Genomic DNA, 11,671 nt, shown 5'->3' with positions numbered 1-11,671 from the left:
CTCTTCCACGGTCCGTGGAACATGGTGCTGTCCGTTGTTCTGGTCGTGATTCACCACCAGCCATCCACCATCCCTGCTGATAGTTCCACGGACCATTCCACGATCCGTACAAGGTTTCACGGTCCATGGAAGTGGCCGTGAAACCCACAGCTTCTCCGAAGTTGTTCCCGTCATCTCGTTCGATCTCCAATCTTTATGGAACCTTCTTAACACTTGTTTATCACTTCATTAATAATTTAAGGGGCGTTATAACTCTTCCCCAAAAAATCATTAAGTTGTCATCAACTTGCTACTCATAAATCCTTTTCCGATACTTATTGTATACATTACCTTCTCTTGGCAACTTTCTCGTCTAACATCGGATGCCTTTAAAATCTTACTTAAGGTCATCAAAAGTCATTACTTACTTATTGAAACATCCTATACTTCGTGCTCTTCATTAGCCTACTCACTGTGCATCAACGGAAAATTTTTCGAGGTGTAACATTCTTCCCCTATTAAGAACATTCGTCCTCGAATGTTAAGTCATCGGGAATCCTATAAAAATTTCGCCAGAGTTTCCCATGATTTATAACTATGATAATTCATGTGTGAAGTCTTAACATACTCGTCTTATAGTTTCATAATCACGTAATGTGTGAAGTCAATGTTAGAACATAACAACTTTTGTCTCATGGGAATGCTAGTAGTAGTTACCCATACCATCACGCAATGTCACTTACCTTTCTTCGATACCCAAAATTCACTTATAGCATCATCTTTTTCCCTTTCTTCCCATTTCGAATTATTCCTCTCCGTCCTATAATCGACTTATAGCAATCGTAGATGCATTTTCCCTTAAAACTCGCCATTTTTTTGTCTTCAAGGATCTAAGTCTCCTGTACCACTAACACCCCTTATTGCCTCATACTCTTTTACTCTTGTATTGCACTCAACATTGATTTCAAAACCAATCATAATCATGTTGTATTTGCCGTTGATGATAGCCTTACTTTATCGCTTTATCATCGTATGGTAAACTCGTAATTCATGGCCACATTTTTCTCTCCAACTAATTCTTTTATACACTTTACTCGTTCTGTCTTAGTGGAGGATATTCGTAGGAGATGTGTCTTCCTTTTCTCATAGTACGACTATTTCTTAAGCACGCGTACTTCGTATATTTCCTCTTCCTTCCTTACCCGTACTTATTCCTTTACATTCTTTCCCCCTCAACTTATCTTATTACCTCCCATTTTATAATCAATCCTTTATTCCTCGCACATGGAATCCTATCCTTAACTCAGTACCGCTTTGTCCTTTAGAATATATATTGCTCTCATACACTCCATCCTCAATCACTCATCGCTGGTCTTTTCTTCTCTTCACGATAATTCTGTCTACGGTTCCCGCCATTTCTTTTAAATTCCAAGGAAAATTTCGGCAGGGTTTCTCTTGTAAACATAACAATCCCAAACCTACACATAGCCCAATAAAACACGTCCCATGCCTTAATAGGACATGTATCGGGACACACATAATACGCAACTTAGCAACATAAGATCACTTACCATTAAAGGATATAAATAACATAGCTTGTCTCATAAGTTGTGCCTGCACACTCGGTCCAGAATTCCAATATATAAATATTCATACACATATTATTATATATCACACACCTCCAATCAACTTACTTGTAAATCACGATTCTAGCTATCACTAGGTCACTAACAAATATTGTCATCTCAAATTGTTGGGTTGGCTCACCTCAACACAATCCTCACATCGAGAGTAATATATGACAAAGTAAGACCCGAACCAATCGGCGCATACATATCATAAGAGATTAATGAAATATACCTGGGTCAATATCAGAGGGATACTCACGATCCTGTCGCCCGCCCTAGTGCATAAGTATGACGCTGGGATCCACTCGAACTAAGCGCTCTCCCCCTACCTCTACCCTGACCTGCTGGTGTCTGGGAGTCTTGCCCCGGAGGGCGCATGGATGACGAAGAAACGGCTGCGGATCTCGTGGGCTGAACCACATGCCTACCGCCTCGAAATGGGCACTCTCTCATAATATGACCTGACTGGCCACAAACATAGCAAACATCCAAACCCAAGCGGCACGGTCCCCAATGTAACTTCCTGCATTGACTACATCGCGGTACGGGCGATCTTATCTGGCTTGAATCACCCCTAACCCAATAACTGGGAACTCTGAGACTTTGGGGCGGCCTAGAATTAGTAGATCCATCACACCTGGGTCCAGGAAACTGTGGAGGAGCGCTAGTTGTCAAATGAACTGAGTGCTTGGAGAATTGCTGTCTCGGAGCGCCCCTGACCTCATGCTCAAACCTTGAAGAATTAACTCTTTTTCTCCGACCCCAGTTACCATGGCCCACATCCTGCTACTGAGCTTGAGCGGCTACTAACTGAGTCAATAGAAGAATGACCTGTCTCATCTCTTGGCCCGAGGTGTCTGGAGAAGGGACTGAGGGTGCGGGAGCTAAAATTAGGGCTTCCCTCTGATCCTCTAAAGCGGGCGAGGTACGCAAAAACCGAGATGTGGCCTTGTTGTTTTAGGGTTCACTCTCCTCCATATCGTAAATGGCCCGTTCCAGCCCTTCGCAATCATCGCCTTGCCCTTCCGGGTCAGAAAGTGCCTTTTCCTTTCGCCGACTTTACTAAAATCATAAACGCACTATTAGGGAGGGAAAATATTATAACATAGCTCTATCGCACGATCTCATAAGAAGAAAGATGGTCATTTTTTCTAAATGCCCTGTAGCCTCTTGTTTATTAGCATGGCGTGCAACACATCATAAACAAGACTCTACTAGACACGGCTCGTAGACACTTTCTAGGACTGAACTGCTCTGATACCGCTTTTGTCACGACCTGACTAGGACCATGACGGGTACCCGGGGCTAACCACCGAGCACCCCTCATTCTATTACTTATCCTGCCTTTATTCATATTTCTCATCATTCATAATCATAGAAAACGACATTCATTTAAAACATATTTACTTTATAAACATCAGCCCTTTAGGCTATCAAAATAATAATATACATGTGTGCGTATGCATATGAGAAACTTGTGAGATCATACTACCCACACATACGTATCTACGAGCCTCTACTAGAGTACTAGACATGTGGACGGGACAGGACCCCGTCGTGCCCAAAATACATATACACAAAACAATAAGCAATGGCACCTCCGGAATAATGGAGTGCTATCAAGGTCTGCTGGCAGCTCCTATGAATCCGGGTCGCCTCCCTGTGTAGTCGCACGCGACCCCTACTAGTGGTGATATCTTCGGCCTTCTAGGCACGGTGGAATCATAGCAGCCCGCCGTAGCGGTGACATGTCCAGCCATGTAGGCACGGTGGAATCACAAGCAGCCCGCCTTGGCGGTGACATGTCTGGCCATATAGGCACGGTGAAATCACATCGTCATATACTCATCATCATACATTCCATAGGTGTATTATAAGCTAAACATCATCATACATATCATAGACTTATGATTATTAATTACCTTATAGGCATATCATGGCTTTATCATAACTTAGCATCATTACATATACATAAATTAGCAAAACATACATTAGGACTTGGAGGCGACTATAGCTATGTCGGGGTGACATAAGGTCGTGAACCCCCGATTATGTTATGGAGTAATCATAAACGTTATATCTCACCTTGGAGGGACTAACGTTTTAAGGTGAGTACACATAAAGAAAACATCAAGGAATCATAATCAACATCATTCACTTCGTAGAGGCATCATATCATGAGCTCTAGGATCCTTAGACTTAAGCTCATCATTATCAATTATCATGCCCATGCCTTATCTCTCTTCTTTATCTTATACATGTGTAGATCCTTATAGTCATAGACTTATCGTCATTACTATCGTGCTCATAATATATCTCTTATCTTTATCTCATATGGCTATTCATGAACGTAGGCTCTTAGTTCTTCGAAATGTAGGAAATTTATAGAGGAGGAGGAAAAATCATGCCTTGAAGGGAAGAGACTACATCATAAGATGGGTCTAGCAACGATGAATAATATCAAGGAACCGTATGAAAGTCATTAGCTCGTAGAAACATGGTATCCTAAGTTTTAAGATTTCTCGACCTGGGTTCATTATCGTATTTATAACATACCTCTTAACTTATCTCATGAGAGCTCTTTATAACGTAGACTCATCATTTCCGATACATACATATATGTAGAGAAGTCATAGAAAGATAGGAGGATTCATACCATAGAGCCATGCCATAGAAAGAAAGGACTAGCCTTACAGACTTTTGTCGTTCAACTATTTGATTGCTTGCTCGTTCTCCTTTAATGCACACGTTCTACCTTCAAGAGGATTCGTATCGACATTAGCCAAACATTTATAAAGACGTGCTTACTAAAGCTAGAGAAAATTAGGCAGCATTTCCTTTGTTTATACAACTTCCTCCATATTCCATATCGACTCCCAAACGTTAATAACAACTATCACAATATCATTTATTTGCATTATCTACATTTGGTAATTCCCCTTCAATTCCTCCATAATCATGACCATAGTTCACTATCATTTTTCTTCACATATAATGCTCATTCCATGTTCTATATGTCATTCATAACGTATTTACAATCTCAACATATCAATATCCACAACTTCAATCCAAACTACTCGACAAGACACTATTCCCACATTTATGACCCCATTTCACATATTCTTCTACAATTCAAGTGTTTCAACTTTACAATACTTCAAACATCATGAAAATACTATAAAACTTACCTTAGATAATGGTAGAATAAGTCTTGAGTGGAGATTCCCTTCTTACACCAAAAACCCTAATTCACTTCTTTTGGAATTTCTTGGTTTAGATGACTTTAATGAGTTTCACAATCTTGATTCTTGTTGGTTTGATGAAGTTGATCATCAATTTTTCTTGAATTCTTATGGGTGAAGTGTATGGAATCTTATAGAGGTCTTGAGAGAGATGAAGAAGTGTGTGGAATGAAATAAATGAAGTTGGGATCACATTTATAAACTTGGAAGAGTTCAGCCCGTCGGTAGTTCCACGGACTCTTCCACGGTCCGTGGAACATGGTGCTGTCCGTGGTTCTGGTCGTGGTTCACCACCAGCCAGCCACCATCTCTACTGGCAGTTCCACGGACCATTCCACGATCCGTACAAGGTTTCACGGTCTGTGGAAGTGGCCGTGAAACCCACAGCTTCTCCGAAGTTGTTCCCGTCATCTCGTTCGATTTCCAATCTTTATGGAACCTTCTTAACACTTGTTTATCACTTCATTAACAATCTAAGGGGTGTCATAACTCTTCCCCAAAACATCATTAAGTTGTCATCAACTTGCTACTCATAAATCCTTTTCCGATACTTATCGTATACGTTGCCTTCTCTTGGCAACTTTCTCGTCTAACATCCGATGCCTTTAAAATCTTACTTAAGGTCATCAAAAGTCATTACTGACTTATCGAAACATCCTATACTTCGTGCTCTTCATTAGCCTACTCACTGTGCATCAACGGAAAAATTTTCGAGGTGTAACAAAGACCCATGCTAAAAGGTCATGTTTTAGGCCCCATCTAGTCAAATTTTTCGGATAAAGTAAAACACAAAAATATGTTTTTGGCTCAGCCTGGAGAAAAAATGGACATTGGGCCAAAAACTAAGCAAACTTTAGCCATTTTTAAGGAAGGCGAAATTTTGGGCCTAAGCCCATGACAAAATGTGGTTTTTGTATAATATAAGTAACTCGGACGTTTTAAGACAAAATTATGGGAATTAAGATAATTATAGACTAACTCTTGTAAAATCTATGCAAACCATTTGTCACACCCTAACAATGGTAGGGCATGACGGGCACCCGACTCTCATCAGAGTCGAGCGAACCCTTAGACATTCGCTCTATCAACACCTGTCATTTCAAAAATGTTATATCCCGTATTTTGTACATTGGGATATTTCGAGCCAATTGCGGAAAGTTAAGGACAAGACTATTTCCCGACTTTATTTTAATACATAAGTTGCTTATGAATTTTGTGGGATGGAAATATTAAGGAAAATTTGGGGCCAAAAGCTAATGATAAAAAGTTGGCCATTTCATGAAATTAAAAGGCCATATGGCCGTGTGGCACATGTGGGCCATGGGCCACATGTGCTAATTATATATGGTGGCATAAGATGACTAATTAAATCATCTTCATCATTCACCACCTTAGAAAGTTCAAGAAATATGGAGAGAAAAAAAGAGAAGGCACCATTCGGCCATGGTGAGTAAAATTGAAGACCAAAAAGATAGTGAGCAAAAAATATTTTCTTCAAGCTTTTCTACTAATTGAAGGGTTCTCTACAACATGGAGTAGTTTTGGAGCAAGAAAATCCTTCGTCGTTGCCATGTACAACTCTAGCCGAGTAGTGAAGTTTGGTGGAAAAGGTAAGATTCAATCTCCTTTTTGCATGTCTCATGGACGATTGTATATGTTGTGGAGTGTGAAAATGAATGAAATTCATGAGATTATGGTGTGTTGTGTGTGGCCGTGTATATGTTGTATGGTGTAGGGGTGAAGAATTAATTTTACTTAGTATTTGGTTGTGAATTGTTGTGGATTCTATGGTGAAAATGAAGATTTAATGATCCAAATGAAAGTTGGAATCGTGTGGGCTGTTTTAGAAGCCAATGTAATCTTAATATAGTTTCTTGTATTTATGAGATTAATGTTGTTAAAGTATGGATTGTTAGTATGGTTTATGAATTTGGAAGAAAAGAAATGCGTTGTTGATATTTCCTTGGACTTGGAAGGTTTCGGGTTGCCTTGTGTATTGGATGGGCCGATTTGAATATTGTGCGGATTGTTGGAAATGTTCTTGAATCGTGTTTGAATGGTTTTGGATTGGTATTTGAATATGCGATCATGGATATTGGTTTGAATGTATGAAGTTAAATTGAATGTAAATGAAATGCCGGCAAGTTATATAGAAAGGAATTACTAGCGTTATAATGCGTTTCGAATTGCTTATTGATGTTGTTTATATGGTTGTTGGTATTGTCGTTGAAGATTTGGCCCAGTTAAATTCTCGGGGTTGTTGAATTTATAGGGGAAATGCTGCCCAAATTTCTGTAGATAAAGCGATGGCTTGGAATTGAATTCTTCAGTGCTTATGACTAATGTTTGATGCCTAATGACGTTGTTGTAGATTTTGAGAAGCCGAGACGTAAGTTTGGATTAGCTTAGGAAGCGGACGAGGTATGTGAAGCTTACCCTTTCTTTCTTTTGGCATGTCTTAGAGGTAAGTAGGCTATGACATGATTTGTGCCTTGGGGGTAACTCTATTCTTAAAGTCCGAGCATGTTTACGATTCTTGATTGCTTCTTGATGTTGACATTATTCATATGGTCAGACTATGGTCCTTAAGTCTTATGTATGATTGAGTTTCAAATGATGCAAAAAGAATTTTTGTTCTTAAAAGATTCTATGTCTGAAAATGTCCGTAACTTTCATAGACAGAACCGGATTGCTTAGAAACGTTCGTAGAAAGTTCTATAGCGTATAACGCCCCCAACTTTCATGTATGGTCTCGGATTGCTATGAAATGCTCGTTAAGTGGTCTATAATGAATAGCGCCCGTAACTTTCATAGACGGGCCCGAATTGATTTGATATATGGCTATGATCTCTACGATCCTCTGATATGCTTACAATGTATGATATGTCTCCGAGGGGCATCCGAAAGATATTTGACATAACTATGATCCCGAGACACGAGCGTTGATCTGTTTACGTATTTGCCGAGTCTCAAAGATGATTTATGTGTGTGCATGTGTTTGTGGCTTCTTACTACTCTGCTCGTGCCTGCTATGAAATCTTTCACCGAGTCCCGGGCCGGGTACGTATTCGTGCACACTCTACTACATTATTCACCGAGTCCCTCACTAGAGGGCCGGGTACGGTATGATTATTCACCGAGTCCCTCACTAGAGGGCCGGGTACGGTATGATTATTCACCGAGTCCCTCACTAGAGGGCCGGGTACGGTATGATTATTCACCGAGTCCCTCACTAGAGGGTCGGGTACGGTATGTATATGATTACTCCACCGAGTCCCTCACTAGAGGGCGAATTACGTACGTATATATATATATATATATATATATATATATATATATATATATATATATATATATATATATATGATTGTATGATGATTATGCATGATGATTTTATGATTTCATTCACCGAGTCCCTCGCTGGAGGGCCGGGTACGACACGTATACGTAATGATATGATGATATGATTCTAATATGCATGATATATGATTCAAAGGCAAGTCTTTTGATTCTCTGGTTATTATACTTGCTTCTGTAAGTCCCAGTTCGGTTATAATCCTGTTTATTGTATTTCATGCTTTACATGCTCGGTACATATTTAAATGCCGACCCCCTTTCTTCGGGAAGTCCTGCGTTTCATGCCGCGGTACATACGGGATGGGCGGGGATATCAGTAGAAGATGTTCCAGCTGGATTGGCGAGCTTCATTTCTTCCCGGAGTGCTGCCGAGTCAGAGTATATGTGTGTTATGGTATCTTGAGTTGTGTTAGAGACTTTGCAGACAGAGTCATGTGTACAATATGTCAGTTTCGTAAACGGCTCTATAAGCCGATGTATTATTATGCACTATATTACAGATATCATATGATTATAGATTTGATTTGATTTGAGAAAGGCGAGAAGCATATTATTCTTTAAAAGGTTTTCATTTTTGCACTCATGTCATGATTTAAGGGCCCAGTATGATTATGAGTATAACGAGAGTCAGCGGGTTTGCTCGGCCCTAAGTAAGGGTCGGGTGCTCATCACGCCCTATCGGGAATTAGAGTGTGACAAAAAACTTTTAAGAACATAAAACTTTTCCAAATAGAAATCATTATCTTTATAACGATTATGAAACCTTTCAATTAGATAAGTACTTTAAACCAATTGAAATCATCTAAAATACATACTCTTTTAAAATCCACAAATGACTCAATTGACATCACTTTGTCCACATCTCGACAAACATACCACAAAACACTGTCTATATAAGTCTCTAAGAAGTAAACTGAACATTATGAGTCAGGACAGGACCCTGACATGTCCATAATCATACATGACTTACCACAGCTCCAGAATGAGATGGAACTTGCCAATCCCAGCTGACATCCAAGCATCCTAGTTATACACTTAACACCAAATAATGCGGGGCCGCGGGCATGAACGCGGCGTCCCCCGAGCTAAAGGACGTCGGTACGGACAATGTGCGAGTATGTAAGGTGGTAACATATCATAATCATAATTTGACTTAGGAGAGAAGAAATCACAATCTAACTCAATACCTGCCGCCTTCGCTGGAAGAAACATAAATGTGCACGCGAAGTCTCCAAACAATCTTTAAGTAAATTATGCAATCCAACACACATTCCGCTTCTGACATGTTAACAGAATGGTCTCTTCGGACTGCCACTTCTAGCTAGTATCACAATAGTTCCTTCAGACGGCCGCTTCCGGCATAATAATGATAGCCCGGCAGCAGCCGCTTAATATCACCATCATATCAACACAAACTCAATCCACAAATATCAATTTCCATTCATATCATAAGTCACTAATCAATTCATCACAATCCAGTTATTAGCCTTAGTCTTTCATATGAAGTTATCAAATTTGTATCTCACTAGACTTAGGAGGACATACACACAAAGTTTGAGGGGTAGAATTGTTATGAAATTCTTACTACTTATATTCTACTCAATTTCATCTTATTTCCCTACCCAAAGAATAAATGATCATATCAATACAAAGGGATGATACTATGGAATATAAACGGAAATCGTAAATGAAATGAAGTAGTAAAATCTCACACCCCCTTCGGAGTGGTTTTGAAAATCAAACTTTATGTTTCATTTAGTATAAAACTCATTTCCTCGAAATCATTAGTAAAACCATATACACAACTCAACTTGGCACCTTATGGGTGTTCCCTTCGGAACATAATAGGAGTATAATATCAATAAGCCATCACAAGAAATATTTAGACCTTACTCGTCTAAGAATGGAATCATATGAAGCACGTATAGAATGGATAACAATAAGAATCATGCCAAAGGAAGAAAGGTTTGCCTTACATACCTTGTCGCTTACGTGATTAGCTTAACTTATGCTTCCAAACACTGGCCAATCTACAATCGAGGTAAAGAAAACCGAAGATAACTTGAAAAAGGTTCATATACTTCTTTAAGCTCGTAATTAACTTCCGTAAATTCGGGTAGCATTTTCCCTGTAATCTTCGATTCCCTCTAATTCCAATTCAATTTAACAACACAATCAGCAACCAAAAACAATAACGACCATCTCATATAAGCCTCTTTAAACTCAAAGCATCAACTCCCAAAGATATACCAACTGACCAGATACGCTTTGTCTACGATATCTTCATACACTTATTCTCCTAAATTCAAGAACAACAACTTATGAACAACATCAACAACAATATCAACAATAATTTTATATCAATATCCAACTAATTCTATCCATTTAATCATACCAAAACAGCCCCAAGTTATTTGATATCCAAAAATGATAACCGAGCTTTCAACGTCATTTTCTCTATTCTAACCCGTCAAATCTATCAATGATCATAATAAGAACATCATTAACATCTTAAACATACCTTATAAGAACAGACACCACGAAACCAACATCCCCAAGTTAATTTTTATCTTAAAGCGGCAATGACTTGCATCACTACACTTTTTACTCTTCCCAGAGGCCTCGAAATTCGGGACCTCGAACTTGATCAAAATTTGATTTCTCTCTCTAAGGGCTCTCTTCCCTCTCTCTAACATGCTCAGGTCTTTTTTGTCACGACCCGAGCTACGGGCCGCGACGGGTATCCGGGGCTAACCACCGAACACCACTCACTTGCCTGCTTATCTGCTATTATTCATACTATATGCTCATAATCATATGAAGCTATCATTTTCTCGAAATACATTAGCTTTTTATAAAACATAAGCCCTTCGGGCTATCAAAATAATATATACATGCATATATATACAAGCCACGGGACGACACCCACCTTTGCGTATCTGAGCCTCTCTTGAAATACTAGACATACGGAATGGGACGGGACCCCGTCATGCCCAAAATAGGAATATACAAACATATGTACCAAAAGAATAGTCCGTAGCACCTCCGGAGTATGGAGTGCTCTCAAATCGCAGCTAGCTCCTATGGATCCGTATCACCTCCCGGTCTACGTGGGTATGAACACGTCCGAAGAAAGGACGTCGCACGAATATTGTACCGAGTATGCGAAGCATAAAAACAATGGAGCATCAATAAAGCTGAGGAGGCATAAAATATGGAGCAATCAGAATCGATTTGAATCATAAGAAAGATCATATATATATGCTTACTTACTCTCAAGCTTATCATCATCATATCATATGTACATACTCATATATGCTGCCCGACCATATAGGTGCGGTGTAATAATCGGTAATAATAGCATCATCCTTGGCCTGCGTCCAGGCATCCTGCGTCCAGGATATTATCTCATGCCGCCCATGGGGTTAGCCCCATTCCAAAAGGTCATGGTGTTTCCATTAAAAG

The sequence above is a fragment of the Lycium ferocissimum genome, chromosome 8, assembly GCF_029784015.1.
Source record: "Lycium ferocissimum isolate CSIRO_LF1 chromosome 8, AGI_CSIRO_Lferr_CH_V1, whole genome shotgun sequence".
In the NCBI taxonomy this organism is placed as follows: domain Eukaryota; kingdom Viridiplantae; phylum Streptophyta; class Magnoliopsida; order Solanales; family Solanaceae; genus Lycium; species Lycium ferocissimum.
The sequence above is the reverse complement of the archived record's forward strand: the minus strand, read 5'-3'. Positions refer to the sequence as shown.